Source organism: Papio anubis, chromosome 4, assembly GCF_008728515.1.
Source record: "Papio anubis isolate 15944 chromosome 4, Panubis1.0, whole genome shotgun sequence".
In the NCBI taxonomy this organism is placed as follows: Eukaryota; Metazoa; Chordata; class Mammalia; order Primates; family Cercopithecidae; genus Papio; species Papio anubis.
Genome location: NC_044979.1, coordinates 126,783,349 through 126,802,833, shown reverse-complemented (window position 1 = coordinate 126,802,833; position 19,485 = coordinate 126,783,349). Strand labels below are relative to the sequence as shown.

The window sequence follows — 19,485 nt, the reverse complement described above, 5'->3', positions numbered from 1 at the left end:
ATGGGTTTCACCGTGTTGGCCAGGCTGGTCTCGAACTCCTGACCTCAGGTGATCTGCCCACCTTGGCCTCCCAAAGTGCTCTGGGATTACAGGTGTGAGCCACCATGCCTGGCTGATTTTTTTTTTTTTTTTCTTTTAACTTTCATTTTTGATTCAGGGGTACACGTGCAAGATTATTATATAGGTAAAATTGTGTCACGGGGTTTTGGTGTGCAGATTAGTTTGTCACTGATGTACTAAGCATAGCGCTAAACAGGTATTGATTTGATCCTTTTTGTCCTTTCATCCTCCACCCTAAAGTAGGCCTCAGTGTCTGTTGTTCCTCTCTTAGTGTCCATGTGTTCTTCTTATTTAGCTCTTATAAATGAGAAAATGCATTTGGTTTTCTGTTTCTGCATTAATTTTCTAAAGATGGTGGTCTGCAGCTCTATCCATGTTGCTGCAAAAGAAAATAATCTTGGTCTTTTTTATGGCCACACAGTATTCCATGATGTTTTTATGTACCATATTTTGTTTTTATTAAGTCTTTTATTTTATTTATTTTTAGAGGCAGGGTCTCATGCTGTACCCCAGGTTGGAGTGCAGTGGTGTGATCTTGGCTCGCTGCAGCCTCAACCTCCTGGGCTCAAGAAATCCTCCTACCTCAGCCCCCCAGGTACTTGGGACTACAGGCATGCACTGTTATACCTGGCTAATTTTTCTTTTTTCTTTCTTTCTTTTTAGACAGAGCCTCCCTCTGTTGCCAGGCTGGAGTGCAGTGGCGCAATCTTGGCTCACTGCAACCTCCGCCTTCTGGGTTCAAGTGATTCTTGTGCCTCAGCCTCCTGAGTAGCTGGGATTACAGACACACTACATGACACCCAGCTAATTTTTGTATTTTTAGTAGAGACAGGATTTCACCATGTTGGCCAGGCTGATCTTGAACTCCTGACCTCATGATCTGCCTGCCTCAGCCCCCCAAAGTGCTGGGATTACAGGCGTGAGCCACCGCACCTGGCCTAATTTTTCATTTTGTATTTTTTGTAGAGATGGGGTTTTTCCACATTTCCCAGACTGGTCTCGAACTTTTGAGCTCAGGCAATCCACATCCCTTGGCCTCCCAAACAGGCATGAGCCGACATACCCTACCATATTATATTTTCTTTATCCAGTCTGTCATTGATAGGCATACCAGGTGATTCCATGTTTTTGTTATTGTGAATAGGGCTGCAGTGAACATGCATGTGCATTGTCTTTATGATAAAATATATTACTTTGGGTATATATCCAATTATGAGGTTGCTTTGTCAAATGGCAATTCTCTTTTTAGTTTTGTGACAAATTATCACACTGCTTTTCACAGTGGTTGAACTAATTTATACTCCCACTAATAGTGTATAACCATTCCCTTCTCCAACCTTGCCAGCATCTGTGATTTTTTGACTTTAATAATAGCAATTCAGACTGATGTGAGATGGTATCTCATTGTAGTTTTTCTCTGCATTTCTCTGATAACTAGTGATGTGCATTTTTTTATATGCTTGTTAGCCACATGTATGTCTTTTTTGAAAAGCATCTGTTCATGTCTTTTGCCTATTTTTTAACAAGGTTGTTTTTTCTTATAAATTTATTTATGTTCCTTATGGATGCTGGATATTAGACCTTTTTCAAAAGCATAGTTTGCAAATATTTTCTTTTGGTTTGTGGGTTGACTGTTTACTGTTGATAGTTTTCTCTGCTGTGAAATAGCTCTTTAATTAGGTCCCATTTGTCAATTTTTGCTTTTGTTTCAATTGTTTTTCTTATCTTCATCATAAAATCATTGCCAGTTTCTATGTCTAGAATGGTATTTCCTAGGTTGTCTTCCAGGGTATTTATATATATATATATATATATTTTTTTTTTTTTGAGACAGAGTCTCGCTCTGTCGCCCAGGCTGGAGTGCAGTGGTGTGATCTCGGCTCACTGCAAGCTCCTCCTCCCGGGTTCACGCCATTCTCCTGCCTCAGCCTCCCCAGCAGCTGGGACCACAGGTGTACGTCACCACGCCCTGCTAATTTTTGTATTTTTAGTAGAGACAGGGTTTCACTGTGTTAGTCAGGATGGTCTCAATCTCCTGACCTTGCGATCCACCCACCCCGGCCTCCCAAAGTGCTGGGATTACAGGCGTGAGCCACTGCGCCTGGCTGGGTATTTTATAATTTTAAGTTTCACATTTAAGCCCTTAATTTATCTTTTTTTTTTTTTTTTTTTTTTTTTTTGAGACGGAGTCTTGCTCTGTCACCCAGGCTGGAGTGCAGTGGCCGGATCTCAGCTCACTGCAAGCTCCGCCTCCCGGGTTCCCGCCATTCTCCTGCCTCAGCCTCCCGAGTAGCTGGGACTACAGGCGCCCACAACCGCTCCCGGCTAATTTTTTGTATTTTTAGTAGAGACGAGGTTTCACCGTGGTCTCGATCTCCTGACCTTGTGATCCGCCCGCCTCGGCCTCCCAAAGTGCTGGGATTACAGGCGTGAGCCACCGCGCCCGGCCTGCCCTTAATTTATCTTGAGTTGATTTTGGTACATGGTGTAATAAAGGTATTTGGTTTCAATTTTCTACATAGTGTTAGCTAATTATTCCAGCACTATTTATTAAATAGGGAATTCTTCCCACATTCCCCTTGTCAGCTTTGTTGACGATCAGATGGTTGTAGATGTGTGGCATTATTTCTGGGCTCTATACTGTTGCATTGGCCTATGAGTCTGTTTTTGTACTAGTGCCATGCTACTTTAATTACTATAGTTCTGTAGTATAGTTTGAAACTGGATAATGCCTCCAGCTTTGTTCTTTTTGCTTAGAAGTGCCTTGGCTATTTGGGCTTTTTGTTGGTTCCATGTGAATTTTTAACTAGTTTTTATTGTTGTTGTTGAGCATGTTTTTGGTAGTTTGGTAACAATAACATTAGCTCTGTACATTTCTTTGGGCAGTATGGCCATTTTAATGATGTTAATCTTTTATATCCATGAGTACAAAATAACTTTTTATTTTTGTCATTTCTGACTTCTTTTTTTTTTCTTTTTCTTTTTCTTCTCTTTCTTTCTTTTTTTTTTTTTTTTTTTTTTTTTTGAGAAGGATTTCCACTTTGTCTCCCAAGCCTGAGTGCAGTGGTATGATCTTGGCCCACTACAATCTCTGCCTCCCAGGTTCAAGTGATTCTTCTGCCTCAGCCTCCAGAGTAGCTGGGATTACAGGTGCCCACCACCACACGCAGCTGATTTTTGTATTTTTAGTAGAGATGGGATTTTGCCATGTTGGCGAGGCTGGTCTTGAACTCCTGACCTCAAGTGATCTTCCTGCTTTGGCCTCCCAAAGTGCTGGGATTACAGACATGAGCCATTGTGCCCAGCCGATTTCTGACTTCTTTAAGCAGTGTTTTGCAGTCTTTGTGGTAGTGATCTTTCACCTCCCTGTGTAGCTGTATTCCTAGATACTTTATTCTTTTTGCGGCTATTGTGAATGGGAATTTTTTTTTTTTTTTTGGCTTTTGGCTTTTGGCTTGGATGGTGTTGATGTACAGGGATGCTAATGATTTCTGTACATTTGTTTTGTATCCTGAAATTTTGCTGCAGTTGTTTCAGTTTAAAGAGCGCTTCTTCTGAGACTGTAGAATTTTCTAGATATAGAATCATGTTGTCTGAAAACAGGAATAGTTTAACTTCCTCTTTTCCTGATTAGATGCCTTTTATTTTTGTCTCTTGCCTGATTGCTCTGTCCAGGACTTTTTTTTTTTTTTTTTTGAGATGGAGTCTCACTCCGTCACCCAGGCTGGAATGCAGTGGCACGGTCTCAGCTCACTGCAACCTGTGCCTCCTGGGTTCACACGATTTTCCCACCTCAGCCTCCTGAGTGTCTGGGACTACAGGGACATGCTACCACACCTGGATGGTTTTTGTATTGTTAGTAGAGATGGGGTTTCACCATATTGGCCAAGCTGGTCTTGAACTCCTAACCTCGTGATCTGCCTGCCTCGGCATAGGAGTGGTGAGGAAAGGCATTCTTGTCTTGTGCCAGTTTTAATGGAGGAATGCTTCTGGCTTATGTCCATTCATTATGTTGGCTCTGGGTTTATCATAGATAACTCATTATTTTGAAGTATGTACCTTCAGTGCCTAGTTTGTTGAGGGTTTCTAAGAGAATGTTAAATTTTATTAAAAGCTTTTTCTGCATCTACTGGGATACTCTTGTGGTTTTTGTCTTTATTTTTGTTTATGTGATGAATCATATTTATTAATTTGTGAATGTTGAATCAACCTCATATCTCAGGGATAAAGCCTGATTGATTATAGTGGATTAGCTTTTTGATGTGCTGCTGGATTCAATTTGCCAGTTTTTGTTGAAGATTTTTGCATCAGTGGTCATCAAGAATATTGGCCTGAAGTTTTCTTTTCTTTCTGGTTTTTTTTTTTTTTTTTTTTTTTTTGAGACGGAGTCTCGCTCCATCGTCCAGGCTGGAGTGCAGTGGTGCCATCTCGGCTCACTGCAACCTCCGCCTCCTGGGTTCATACCATTCTTCTGCCTCAGCCTCCCGAGTAGTTGGGACTACAAGCACCTGCCACCATGCCCGGCCAATTTTTTTTGTATTTTTAGTAGAGATGGGGTTTCACTGTGTTAGCCAGGATAGTCTCTACCTCCTGACCTTGTGATCCACCTGCCTCGGCCTCCCAAAGTGCTGGAATTACAGGTGTGAGGCACCGTGCCCGGCAGAAGTTTTCTTTTTCTGTTTTAGCTCTGCTAGGTTTTGGTATCAGAATGATGCTATTCTTATATAATATGTTGGGGGAGGAGTGCCTTCTCAATTTTTTGGAATAGTTTTAGAAAAAATGGTAGCAGCTCTTTTTTGTACTCTGGTAAAATTCAGCTGTGAAACTCTCTGGTCCTGGGGTTTTCTTGGTTGCTTGGCTAGTTATTAGTAATTCAGTTTTGGAGCTTGTTATTGGTCTATTCAGGGATTCAATTTTTGTTGTTGTTCAGTCTTGTTAGGATATATTCAGAAATTTATTGGTTTCTTTTATATTTTCTAGTTTGTGTGCATAGAGATGTTCATAGTAGATTTCAATAGTTATTTGTATTTCAGTGGGGTCAGTGATAAGGTCCCTTTTGTCATTTCTAATTATGTTTATTTGAACCTTCTTCATTAATCTAGTTAGTGGTTTACTAGCTTATTAAATTGTTCAAAGATTTACTTCCTGGATTTCTTGAATTTTTTTGGTATAGTTTTTTTTAATGTCTAAATCTCCTTTAGTACAGATTTAGTTTTGGTAATTTCTTGCCTTCTGCTGGCTTAGGGGTTGGTTTTTTCTTGCTTCTCATTCTTTTATTATGTTAGATTGTTGAGGGCTTTTTAACATTTTGATGTGAGCATTTAGTGCTATAAATTTTCCTCTTAACACTGCCTTAGCTGTGTTGCAGAGATTCTAGTATGTTGTATTTAGTTCTCATTTGTATCAAATAACGTTTTGATTTCTGCCTTAATTTCATTATTTACCCAAACGTCATTCAGGTGCAGCTTATTTAATTTCCATGTAATTATATGGTTTCAAGTGGTTATCTTTGTATTGAATTACATTTTTATCAGTCTGTCATCTGAGTGTGTGGTTGGTATGATTTTGGGATGTTTGAATTTGAGTATGTGCCACATGGTTATGAGAATAATGTATATTACGTTGTTTTTAGATATATTTCTGTAGATGTCTATTTAGGATTACAGTGACTTTCAGTGACTCACATCTGTAATCCAAGCAGTTTGAATTCTCAGTCTAAGCTCAGGAGTTCAAGACCAGCCTGGGCAACATGGTGAAACCCCATCTCTACTAAAATACAAAAACTTAGCTGGGCGTGATGACACGGGTCTCTAATCCCAGCTACTAGGTTAGGCCGAGACAGGAGAATCGCTTGAACCTGGGAGGCAGAGGTTGCAGTGTGCCGAGATCATGCCATTACACTCCAGCCTGGGTGACAGAGTGAGACTCCGTCTCAAAAAAAAAAAAAAAAAGATTAACCCCCACTCTAACCACATGTGTTATCTATAGATTTCAGACATAGTATAGAAAAATATTCTTCAAGAAGCATTGTTCCTGCTCACCACCCCCACCTGGTCATGTACCCCATGCTTGCTTAATCTATCACAAGCTTTTCACATAGACCCTTTAGAGTTGTAAGCCCTTAAAAAAGGCCAGGAACTGCATGGGGGGAGTTCGGTTCTTGAGCTTCCAGCTGAATAAAGCCTCTTCCTTCTTTAACCCGATGTCTGAGGGGTTTTGTCTGTGGCCTGTCCTGCTGCTCGTATGATTTTGGGATGTTTGGATTTGCTGAGGATTGTTTTATTTCTGATTGTGTGGTCAGTATTTTAGAGTATGTGCCACATGGTGATGAGAATAATGTATATTACGTTGTTTTTAGATATATTTCTGTAGATGTCTATTTAGGAGAGTTTTGTGGATGTCTGTTAGGACTATTTGTTCAGAGTTTTGTGGATGTCTGTTAGGACTATTTGTTCAAGTGTTGAGTTTAGGTCCTAATATCTTTGTAAAATTCTTGCCTCAATGATCTATTAGTGTTTCTGGGGTGTTTTAGGTGTCCCTTGTTACTGTGTGAGAATCCAAGTTTCTTCATAAATCTCAAAGAACTTGCTTTGTTATGTGCAGCCATATATTTTAAAATAACACCTTTCTCTCTTCTGCTTTTCTCCCCACAAACATTCTTTCAGTGTGCAAAATTCAGATGTCCTGGAGTTCAATAATATGTCCAGAGACCTGGCTATTGTAGGAGAAAATATAAATCAGAAACAAGAGGCTTTGGCTGGGCGTGGTGGCTCATGCCTGTAATCCCAGCACTTTGGGAGGCTGAGGCTGGCAGATGACAAGGTCAGGAGTTTGAGACCAGCCTGGCCAATATGGGTGAAACCCCGTCTCTACTAAATTACAAAAATTAGCTGGGCGTGGTGGCGCACGCCTGTAGTCCCAGCTACTCGGGAAGCTGAGGCAGGGGAATTGCTTGAACCCCGGAGGCAGAGGTTGCAGTGAGCCAAGATTGGGCCACTGCACTCCTTCCTGGGCTACAGAGCAAGACTCTGTCGCAAAAAAAAGAAACGAGGCTTTATTCTCCTTTGTAAAAATAAGAGAGGATATTTTGCCAATTTCTCTTTTCTTAAAGCATTCAGATTATATGTAGATTTTTTTCTTTGTTGTTTTGAAAGATATGTAAATCTTAGTAACCACTGTAGAAACCTTTTGTTATTATTTTTGACTCAGGATTGTCTTTATGGAGGACCTCAGATTTGTTTTTGTTTTGACAAAGGTTTTTTTTTTTTTTAATTTTTAGTCTTTTAAAGTAGACAGATTTGTTTAGATTAAAGCTCATTTCAAGAGCACACAAAAATTGAGCACAAAGATAGGATTAAATTTAGCAGTACAGAATGATACACTTTAATATACTCAGTTCCTTTGACAAAAAATACTGATTATCCAAAGTAATTATGTAATATTTGCAGGCTGATGTACTTACGCTGCAAAAAGTTCAGTGTATGAAAAGTGAAGTCTGTAGTTGTACTTTGGTTTCTGTGTATTACTTCAAAACAATAAGAATAGTTATGTGTAGTGTTTGTAGAAAAAAATTAAACAGTATTTTCTATAATAGTATAAATATAAAGCCACAGTATTTACTTTGAATAGATCCCTTAAATAGTCATTTTAATATTTTATTCATACTTTTGAAATATAAAGGGTTTTAATTGAATTATGGTTACAGACAACTTAAAAAATATTTATGTACATTATGGGTAGTATACAAATTATTTATACTTAGAGATTTACATCTAATATCCAAAGAAAATTCACTACCAAATTGTTACAGTAGATATTAGTCTCACATGCTTATTAATTTATCCAAAGGCATAATTATAGGTAAGTGTGATTTTAGTGTCTTTCATTTCACTAAATTGGAATGCTGCTGTTACAGGACAAATAAGGGTGATGGGGGCACCCAAAAACCATAATACCTTGTTAGTTAGCCATGTTGAAAGCTCAAATATATGCCACCAAATGAACAGTCATATTTCAATTCTTCATCAAAAAGTGCTGATAGAAATGGTCAGATGTATTTCAATATAAATCCCCTATTCAATGGCTAGGAGATGAGAGCCCCAGAGATGGGAGAAAAACCATATTACATTCTGGTGAGAATATGCCCCATTTCTTCATAACGCTCATGTTTCTCATGCTGAGAGTAGCTATGCACTTTGAGTGTTTAGAAAGAAATTTCATTTAGGGGAATCTTTTCTGGTAAACTTGATCAATCTTATATCTAATCTGAGTTTTTTAAAGAATGCTTTTAACTTCTTTTTCTCAAGTAGGCTGAGACAGGAGGATCATTTGAACCTGGGAGGCAGAGGTTGCAGTGAGCTGAGATCGCGCCAACCCTGTCTCAAAAAAAAAAAAAAAAAAAAGAAAGAAAAGAAATCAGCCTTAAGTCTCTGCTCTCTGGTTTATCATTGGGCCATCAGCCCAGGGTCACTAGGAATCCTCTCACTGTCACCTAGACATCTTCGAGACATTTGAGGATGCCAGGGCAGAACTGTGTCAGGCAGACAAGAGTGGTTAATTATGCTTCTGTTTCAGTGTAGGAGAAATGAATCATCCTGTGTTTGTTTTTCTCCTCATACAAGAGATGTTTTTGGTTGGTATCCAGATGAGAGTTTCTCAGTTTCCTGGTATTTGGGTCAAAAACAAGGAGGAGGCCTGGAGACTCAAACAGATTCACTAATTGCTTCTGCTTCATATGGTCATTAGAAAAATAGATTAAGCAGTCATCGTCCCTACCATTCAGAAACTGTTAGTCTAGACTTGCTACTAAATAAATGGGTAAATTCAGCATCACATGGTTGGCACAATGAATAGATGTGTGCAAAAAAACTTTACTTGGGCCACTTTATGTTGTTGTGACTTCTGAAGTGTCACCTGAAGAGATATTTATGGACACGAGTTATTTCTATTTATTTTACCTTGCTAAGAATACACATTTATCTTCTAATAAAATTACCCTAGAAAACCCTAAAAACATTAAAATTACACAAACTGTGGGATTTAAGTTTCTCTTAGGTAAGCTTAGGGAAAACAACTGGAAACACCTCTGTGGCATAGAGAGCAGAATTCTACATAGAGTCCACTACCTGCCCCCAGCCCTGTTCAAATTTACTCTTTCTGGAGGCCTTATTTAGGTCTGGCCCCACCCTGGAGTCATGCCTCACAGAACTCTCATTAGAAGAGATTAGAGTATGAATCCTGCAGCCTTTCTAGAGCCAGTGCTCACAATTTCCTGAAACCTAAAAGCAGACACATTTTTTAAAAAGTATTTATTTTAGGGTCATAATTAAAAAAATTTTTTTTAAAATTAAAACCAGTACTTGCAGACATTCCGTTTAGCGACCTGTTTTCTATTTCTGCAGATCCTGTAGTTGCTTCACAAGTCACAAAAAAGTAAATATAAACACAATTAAACTTTTTCTAAACTACATTAACCTCTTGTGTATCCCTCTTTCTATATTTACCTTTTATACATTATTTTAAAAATCAATGACAGAAATAAAAGAAAACATAAAAATACTGGGCTCTTTATCTGAATTCTAGGAATTTTTGAACACTTAGTACCAGCTCCCAAGGTGTTATGAGGATTAAATCGCATAATGTGTAATTTCCAGCAATGTGCCCTATAACAATCTCTTCAGCACATGGCACCTGCTTAATAAACATTGCATTAGTACATGTGAAAATGTTGTTTTCCCAATGCACATTTATTCAGACATGGCTGCTTTTTGTTTGTTCTGTAAACTTTAAAGAGCCAGCAAAAAATATGAAAATCAGTTGTCTTCATTTGTCCTAAAGTTGGCTTATTGAATTCACTTGTTCTGCCTTGGTTGGGGAGAAACATGACCTCTGATCTACTTCTGAGGCTTTATTACCAAACATATGCATATATGGGCATTACCTAAACAAACCCATGAAACACATTTTGTGTGTATATGTCTTTATTTATTATTATTATTTTTTTTTTGAGACGGAGTTTCGCTCTTGCTGCTCAGGCTGAAGTGCAATGGGGCAATCTTGGTTCACTGCAACCTCCACCTCCCAGGTTCAAGCGATTCTTCTGCCTCAGCCTCCCAAGTAGTTGAGATTATAGGCGCCCGCGACCACGCCTAGCCAATTTTTGTATTTTAAATAGAGACAAGGTTTCACCATGTTGGTCGGGCTGGTTTTGAACCCCTGACCTCAGGTGATCCACCCGCCTCGGCCTCCCAAAGTGCTGGAATTACAGGCGTGAGCCAGCACCCGGCCAGTGTGTATCTGTTTATCCACAATCTTATATTTAAATGTAAGTTTAAAAATCCCCCACGAATAACTAGGTCAGAGGTTCTTTCCATAGCCTTTACCTCCAGGCCAGGTGAATCCAGTCAGCCAATTCACTTTGTGAAGATTTATGTATTCCAAGCCAAACACCAAACCACATTTTTTAATGTGAAAATGTCCTTGATACTGGCTCCAAGTGTTTTAAATTTAGTTTTTCATTAAATGAGCCCGCTTGTGGTTCTAACCATTCATCTATAAACAGTCAGAGATGCCTAACAACAGTGGGCCTAGACTTTCTCACAAACAAGCTCTGACCTGCTTAATAAAATCCACCTTTGACACTTCAGCACATGTTCACTATTACCTGGTAGAAATGTGGTAAGGTAGGCTGGGCACCGTGGCTCACGCCTGTAATCCCAGCACTTTGAGAGGTGGAGGCAGGTGGATAAACTCAGGTCAGGAGTTCGAGACCAGCCTGGCCAACATGGTGAAACCCCATCTCTACTAAAAATATAAAAATTAGCTGAGCATGGTGGTGCACACCTGTGATCCCAGCTACTTGGGAGGCTGAGGCAGGAGAATCGCTTGAACTTGGGAGGTGAAGGTTGCAGTGAGTCAAGACTATGCCACTGTACTCTAGCCTGGGTGACAGAGTGAGACTGTGTTTCAGAAAAAAAAAAAGTGGTCAGGTACCATATACCGTAATTTTACTTTTAGTAACACAGTGTATCTTCTGAAAACAGACTTAGACTTTCTTTTCTTTACCATAAAGACCCTACTCTAGCCACAAAGATGTAAATACAAAAGTGTACTTTTACATCCCACACTCATAGAAACAAATTAGCCCCTATCTTGACAGAAGCTATAAGAAGAAATAAGCATTCTCAAATTTGGGTGAGTGCCTTTATGCTCAGGCTGGTTCATATGCGAGCCCATTTTTACCAGAAAAAGAAGAGTCAACCTTGACCTGGCAATGAATGATTCCCACGACCTTTTATTTTCAATTTTAGTCTCACATAATTGAGCAAAATGGACCAGTGCTTCCTTTATATATATTAAATGCAACAGGATGTTGTACTATTGTAGATATAGTTTTTAGGGTATAGAAGTTTATACCTGCATGAAAGTTTTTTAAATTAATTTCAGTATCAATACCTATCAAATACTTCTACCACCTATATCTTTATTCTGTATAAATATGGTTACAAAATTGCATCGAATACATCTGCATATAGACGTATTTAGGTAGATAAACACAAACAAGATTATGTGGGTATGTTTATATAAATATTTATGTATACAAAGCATGTTTCCAAAAGACATTTTCAATACCCAACTATATACTAAAAATGCAGATGTACACTTGCTGTTCTACTCGGTGGCACAATAGCATCCCAGAATGAAACACAGCCATACAATGTTGTTTGTATAAAACATAAGCAAAGGTCACCTTCAAGGGCAAGGTCTGGAAAGGAAGCTGCCAGCATAGAAATGCATTGCTTTATGTCCAGGTTAACACTTCAGGGTCCTGCTTTCTTTCTAGGTGTGTGAATGTGCTATTCACATCTAGCATTTGGGGTCTGAGTTGAGGAATCTGCAGTTCCTATTTAGATAATTGACTGGATGTACCCACCTAGGCTGAGTTGATTGGCTGATAGAAATCATCTAAGGTGAGCTAATTGGCTAATAGATACACCTGGGCTGAGGTAACTTGCTAGTTGAAGTCACCTAATTTTACTCCCTTTAAAAGTCAGGTGCCGGGCGCGGTGGCTCACGCCTGTAATCCCAGCACTTTGAGAGGCCGAGACGGGCGGATCACGAGGTCAGGAGATCGAGACCATCCTGGCTAACACGGTGAAACCCCGTCTCTACTACAAAAATACAAAAAAACTAGCCGGGCGAGATGGCGGGCGCCTGTAGTCCCAGCTACTCGGGAGGCTGAGGCAGGAGAATGGCGTGAACCCGGGAGGCGGAGCTTGCAGTGAAGCCAAGATCCGGCCACTGCACTCCAGCCTGGGTGACAGAGCCAGACTCTGTCTCAAGAAAAAAAAAAAAAAAAAAAGTCAGGTGCCTACTTAGGTTTCTCCCAAGTGCACTTTCCTTCTTGCCCACTCCTGCTCTGGGGGGGAGGGGGGAAGAACCTAATTTTTTGTTTTTTTTTGAGACTGAGTCTCGTTCTGTCACCCAAGCTGGAGGGCAATGGCTCGGTTTCAGCTCACTGCAACCTCTGCTTCCTGGGTTTAAGCCATTCTCCTGCCTCAGCCTCTTGAGTCCCTGGGATTACAGGTGCCCGCCACCACACCCAGCTAATTTTATTTTATTTTTTTTCAGTAGAGACGGGGTTGTGCACTTTGGCTACTCTGGTCTTGAACTCCCGACCTCGTGATCCGCCCATCTCGGCCTCCCAAAGTGCTGGGATTACAGGCATGAGCCACCTCGCCCTGCCTGAAATAACCTATTTTTATAATTTATAATTTTTATAATTAAATTATAATTTATAATTAAATTTTATAATTTGCCGATTGGAATTACCTGAGCTGAGATAATTTGCTAATTTTAAAAAAACTGTCCTGGCCGGGCGAGGTGGCTCACTCCTGTAATCCCAGTGCTTTGTGAGGCCTAGGCGGGTAGATCACCTGATGTCAGGAGTTTGAGACCAGCTGGCTAACACGGTGAAACCCCATCTCTACTAAAAATACAAAAATTAGCCAGGTGTGGTGGCCCATGCCTGTAATCCCAGCTACTCAGGGGGCTGAGGCAGGAGAATCGCTTGAACCCGGGAAGTGGAGGTTATAGTGAGCTGAGATCGCGCCACTGCACTCCAGCCTCCGAGACAGAGGGAGACTCCGTTCCCTTCCCCGTCCTCCACCCCCACTCAAAGAAAAACCAACTGACCTGAGCTAATTAGCTGGTTGGATTTACAAGTACTGAGTGGCTGGGATGAGTAGAGAATTCACATCTGACTCAGTTTTATTTCAAAGCTTTATTACAAGGCTTTATATAACCCTGTGTGTTTGTATTTTTAGTCTATCTGCATTTTTATTACTGTATCTAAATCCGTAGAGTAAAACTTCCAAAATAAACTGAAATGTGCTTTTAATATCATAGTCAAAGTAACTGCTCTTGGCTTTTCTTTTTTACCCCATAGGTTCACTTTTCCAGCCAAAAAATCCCACATAAATATGATATGGTATTCCTATGTCACATTTTCAAAAAAATAGATAGCATAAATTGATGAAAGCTGTAAAGAAAAATTTCTGGCACTTTCAAATTTAACAGTAACACAGCCCACCACTGAGGCTCTGAATCTCACATGAGGAAGTTGTCAAAAGCTTGTTGGAGAGCTTTTAAGCTGAAGCTACTTTATCTTTAGTTCTGTGTTCACCAGAATTAGAGTGGTCAGCCTTGACCTGGCAGTAAATGTTTCTCGTGGCCTTAGTGCATTTTCTTTTTGTTTTAAATCTTATTTTACTTTAAGTTCCTGGATACATGTGCAGAATGTGCAGTTTGTTACATGGGTATACATGTGCCATGGTGCTTTGGTGCACCGATCAACCCGCCAACTAGGTTTTAAGCCCCACATGCATTAGGTATTTGTCCTAATGCTCTTCCTCCCATTGCCCCTGACTCCCCTGACAGGCTCTGATGTGTGTTGTTCTCCCTGTGTCCATGTGTTCTCACTATTCAACTCCCACTTATGAGTGAGAACATAAGCAAACATTTGTTTGCTGAGGATGATGGCTTCCAGATTCATCCATGTCCCTGCAAAAAACATGATTTCATTTTTATGGCTACATAGTATTCTATGGTGTATATGTATCATTTTCTTTATCCAGTCTATCATTGATGGGCATTGGGTTGGTTCCATGTCTTTGCTATTGTAAATAGTGCTGCAATAAACATACATGTGCATGTATCTTTATATTAGAATCATTTATATTCCTTTTGAGTATATATCCAGTAATGGGATTGCTGGGTCAAATGGTATTTCTGGTTCTAGATCCTTGAGGAATCATCACACTGTCTTCCACAATGGTTGAACTAATTTACACTCCCACCAACAGTGTAAAAGCATTCTATTTCTTTACAGCCTCACCAGCATTTTTTATTTCTTGACTTTTTAATAGTCACCATTTTGACTGAATCCTGCCTATTCCTGCTTCAAGCAAACCTCCATGACCCAGATGAACCCAGGTTCTGCCTGTCCCCAAACCCTAGCCTTGGCCTCCTTCTCTCTGGGCTTAGCATCCTTATCTGGCACAGAAAGCTCAAAGCTCCTGGCTTGTTTACATCATTAAAGTGCTACATTATGAAGACTCAGTGAAAGCATGAAACTGTATAATTGTATGTTCAAATACTTTCAACAAGTGCAAATGTATAGGCTTAAAGAAATAGAACTGGCCAGGTGTGGTGGCTCGTGCCTGTAATTCCAGCACTTTGAGAGGCTGAGGTGGGCGGATCACTTAAGGTCAGGAGTTTGAGACCAGCCTGGCCAACATGGTGAAACCCCATCTATACTAAAAATACAAAATTAGGCTGAGCTCGGTGGCTCATGCCTGTAATTCCCAGGACTTTGGGAGGCCGAGGAGGGTGGATTACCTGATGTCAGGAGTTAGAGATGAGCCTGGCCAACATGGCGAAACCCCGTCTCTATTAAAAATGCAAAAATTAGCTGGGCGTGGTGGCACATGCCTGTAGTCCCAGCTACTAGGGAGGCAGAAGTTGCAGTGAGCTGAGATCGCACCACTGGACTCCAGCCTGGGTGACAGAGCAAGACTGTCTCAAATTATATATATACACACACACAGACGTACATATGTATAAATATGTATATGTGTATGTATGAATGTGTATATATGTGTTAATATGTATATATTCACAAATATATGTATATATGTGTATGTATGTCTGTATATGTATATATGTATATATATGTGTGTATACATGTATATGTATATATGTATGTATACATATGGGTTTATATATATATGTGAAATAAAACAATTATGTGCACTTTTTAGACCCAAGAGTTGAATCCCTGGAACTTAACAGCACAAGGATTTTTCAGGCAATACAGAGAATTACATGAATACAATAATCTTTTTAAATTCGTAATTTGAGTTAACTTTTAGATAACTCTTGAATTAGACAAAATTATTCATTTTTCAATGAGAACCCATGTTTTTGGCACATTTAATATAAACCTATGGAGCAAAAATGTTTGAACTGCCCATCAGAAGTGAGCATTTCATAGATGAGGACCATTCCACAATTTCGAAATAGATTTTCAAAATACTACTTTGTATCTTATCTATGTACCCAATGTTTTCATTTTTAGCCATTTATTTAGACTACTTCTGAAAGCTGAGATATTACACAAAGGTAATTTAACATTATTTGTTAACCATTTTAAAGCTTGAGAACATTAGGTGTTTATGTAAAAACCTTTAAGTTAAATACATGGGCATTTTGTTGATAACTCAAAATGTGTAGCTTTTTAAATACACCATATTAAATGTCTCATTTATTAAAAATCACAAAAAGATTATTCTACCTTGAGCTGGGTTTATAGTTTTATAATTTTTATGCTAAATGTTGACACCTAATGAAATATGGCACAGAGGTGATATTGTGACTGTTGCACACCCAGATGACAGTAAAGATTGTCATTCTTTAACAGTAACACAGTCCACCACTGAGGCTCTGAATCTCACATGAGGAAGTTGTCAAAAGTTGGAAAATTGCCTCTCATAGGTGAATCCGGTCCACAGGTGGGTTGGTGACTCTCAGACCAAGATTCAGCACAGCTGTGAGGCTGTGACTTCACTAAGGGTACACAGTCTGCAAGAGGGACTGAGGCTGTCATGCTTGGTTCCAGTCCACTGTTGAGATTGTGAGTCATATACTGAGACCCAACATACAGGAAGTGTTACCTCTCATACCTATAACTGGGAAATGTACAGGATTGTTCATTTTATCCCTGGACTTCCCTGCAGGTGTGACTGAGAAATAAACCTCTGCCCAGCCTTTGACTTATTTGACTTTTCTGCCTCAGACAGCTCACCTATGGGATTGTGACATGTCACTAGACCCCACAACTAGGTAATGTGACTCTCTTCTCCTGCCTTGGCACTGTCTAAAGGGGGCATATGATATATTGCTTGTCCTTAAACTCAGGTGATGTCACTCTCTCCTCCTGCCTTGGCACTGCTTATAGGGGGCATTGTGACATATCACTGGGCTCCACACCTATAACACACATTATGTAACTCTCCACTCCTGGGCCCTGCTCATAGTGGCCATTGTGACATATTGCTGACTCCAAAACCCAGGTGATTTAACTCTTTTGCCTTGCCCCAGCCTGCAGAGGGCATTGTGACACACCTCTGCAAACATCACCAAGGTGATGTAACTCTCTTCTGACAATTCCGTGTTCTAAAAGGTGATTGTGACATATCACTGAGCTTAGCACCTAGCTGATGTGACTCTTTTTTTCTTCCTAGATTCTGCCTGCAAAGAAGATTGTGACATATTGCTGGTTGCAGCACCACGGTGATATTACTCTTTTGCCTTGGCACTGCCCCCAGAAGGCATTGTGATATGTTGGTGGTCCCAGCTTCAAGGGAATGTAAGTATCCTCTCTGGACCCTACCCACAGAGGGCATTGTAACATATCTCTGGGCCCATTAACTGTTTGATATGACTCTTCTCTGACCTGGGCTCTGCTCACAGGGCTCGTTGTGACATGTTTCTGGGACCATCACCTAGTTGATGTGACTCTCCTTCTCTGCCTAGGCCCTGTCCGTGATGGGGATTGTGACATACTGCTTGATCAAGCACCTAAATGGTGTGACCCTGTTCTCATGCCTGGACCCTGCCCCATAAAGCAATTGTAACATATTGCTGAACCCAGCTTCTAAGTTATGTGACTCTCTGCCTTGATTTAAGCCCTATAAACAGAAGGCATTGTGACATATCTCTGCTTTTCTCACCTGGATGAGGTGACCCTCCTACCTGGGACCTCCTCAGGGAGTATTGTGAGAATTTGCTTGACCCAATACCTGTGTGATGTCACTCTCCTCTACCGCTTGGCTTCTTTCCACAGAAGGAATTGTGATCTGTCACTGGGCCCAGCATGCAGGTAATACAACTCTCCTGCATGGGCCCTGGCCACAGGAATGATTGTGACAGATTGCTGATGTCAGCCCCCTACGTGATGTGACTCTTCTGCCTGGATCTTATTTTCTAAGCTCATTGTGACATAATGCTGAGCTGACAATCAGATTAATGTCACTTTTCCTTTTTTTGTGGTTTGTTGAGATTTAGGGTCTAATTATTATTTATTTTTTAGAAAAGAATTTACAAGATACAAAGGTCTCACAATACATTATCACTGATGATTGCTGTCTTTTTCTTTGTTTGTTTGTTTGAGACAGGGTCTCCCTCTGTCGTCCAGGCTGGAGTACCGTGGCAGGATCTTAGCTCACTGCAACCTCCGCCTCCTGGGCTCAAGCAGTTCTCACACCTCAGCCTTCTGAGTAGCTGGGATTACAGGCACCCACCACCACAGCCTGGCTAATTTTTGTATTTAATAGAGACGGAGTTTCACCATGTTGGCCAGGCTGGTCTCAAACTCCTGACCTCAGGTGATCTGCCCGCCTTGGCCTCCCAAAGTGCTGGGATTACAGGCGTGAGCCACAGAGCCCAGCCTATTGATGATTGCTATCTTGACACCTTAACACAGGCCCTGATAGAAAGAACATGGACAGCGTGAGTCTGTTGGAGACTACCCCATGGACAAGCAGAATAAACTACAATGGGTTTGATGACAAATGATGTTGGGCCAGCCTGTTCCAAAAGCAAACCAATACGGCCTTTCTGTGGGGGAGGCATGAGTGTACTCCTTCTACCACAGGGACTCCCCAACACTGGCATTGTCCATGCCTTATTCCACCACAGCAACAACAGAAAATGGTAAAATGGTCTTTTGCTGCTTTTTGCAGAGCTATTCGGGTTCCCAACTTCTTATTTCTGTCTTCCTCTTTATGTTTCAGTTCCAAATTCTTAAAGCAGTGTGGGTACTTACCATCTTGAATTTTTCAAGATCCAGTTCTGCCCAGTGATAACACACTGAACTCTGCCTCCCAAGCCTATGGCTCTTGTTCAGAGGACATGTTGCCCTAGGCCCGACTGCCCTCAGCCCTGCTACTGGCACTGCAGTTTTCTTTTTGGGGTGTGTTTCTCTCCTGGCTTGATTCAGAAGGTACCTTAGCTCTGCTCTTTTCTCTGCTGCTCTTTTTCAAGCTTTGACAGCTGCTTTGGGTCAGAGGTAGCAGCACGGGGAGCTGATGATTCCAGGTCTATGGTCACAGGCCCTGGATTCTGAATGTGCACCTGCATGTGGGCCCCAAACTTGCCTGTATATCTTATGCAGCTGCTCCAGGAAGCCATTGTGCAAGCCTTCTGCCTGCTCTGTGGGCATTGCCAGGTGGGCCTTTTTTTTTTTTAAAAAAAAAAAAAACCCTGTCTACTGGTAACATTGTGACATGCATCTAGATGCAATACCTAAGTGTGTGTGTGTGTTTTTTTTGTTTTTGTTTTTGTTTTTTTAATGTAGTGTCCCTTTGTTGCCCAGGCTGGAGTGCAGTGGTGCAATCTCAACTCACTGCCACCTTTGCCTCCCAGGTTCAAGTAATTCTCCTGTCTCAGCCTCCTGAGTAGCTGGGATTACAGGTGCCCATCACCATGCCTTGCTAATGTTTTGTATTTTTAGTAGAGATGGGGTTTTGCCGTGTTTTCCAGGCTGATCTCGAACTCCCATCTTAGAGTGATGGGAGAGGCCTCCCTGCCTCGGCCTCCCAAAGTGTTGGGATTACAGGCGTGAGCCACCATGCCTGGCCAACCAAAGTGATTTAACTCTCCTGTCTTACCTGGAATATATCACTGGGTTCAACATTCAGGTAATGCGACTTTCCTGCAAGGACCCTGTCCACAGAGGCATTGTGACAGATTGGTAAGTCTATCACCCAGGGGATGTAACTCTCTTCTTTGAGACCTGCCTACAGGGGGCATTGTGACTTATCTCTATGCCTATCACTCAGGTGATGTGATTCTCTTTTATTGCCT

The 19,485-nt window shown here is 40.8% G+C and overlaps 1 long non-coding RNA gene across 1 annotated transcript in view; it reads left to right on the top strand.

Annotated features, from left to right (window-relative positions):
• The window catches only part of LOC108584967, a 47,444-nt gene that overhangs the window by 8,268 nt on the left and 19,691 nt on the right, over nucleotides 1-19,485 (top strand). The window contains exons 2-3 of the long non-coding RNA XR_002520700.2: nucleotides 16,863-16,987; nucleotides 18,664-18,847. This is a non-coding gene — a long non-coding RNA (uncharacterized LOC108584967). The remainder of the gene's footprint in view (nucleotides 1-16,862; nucleotides 16,988-18,663; nucleotides 18,848-19,485) is intronic.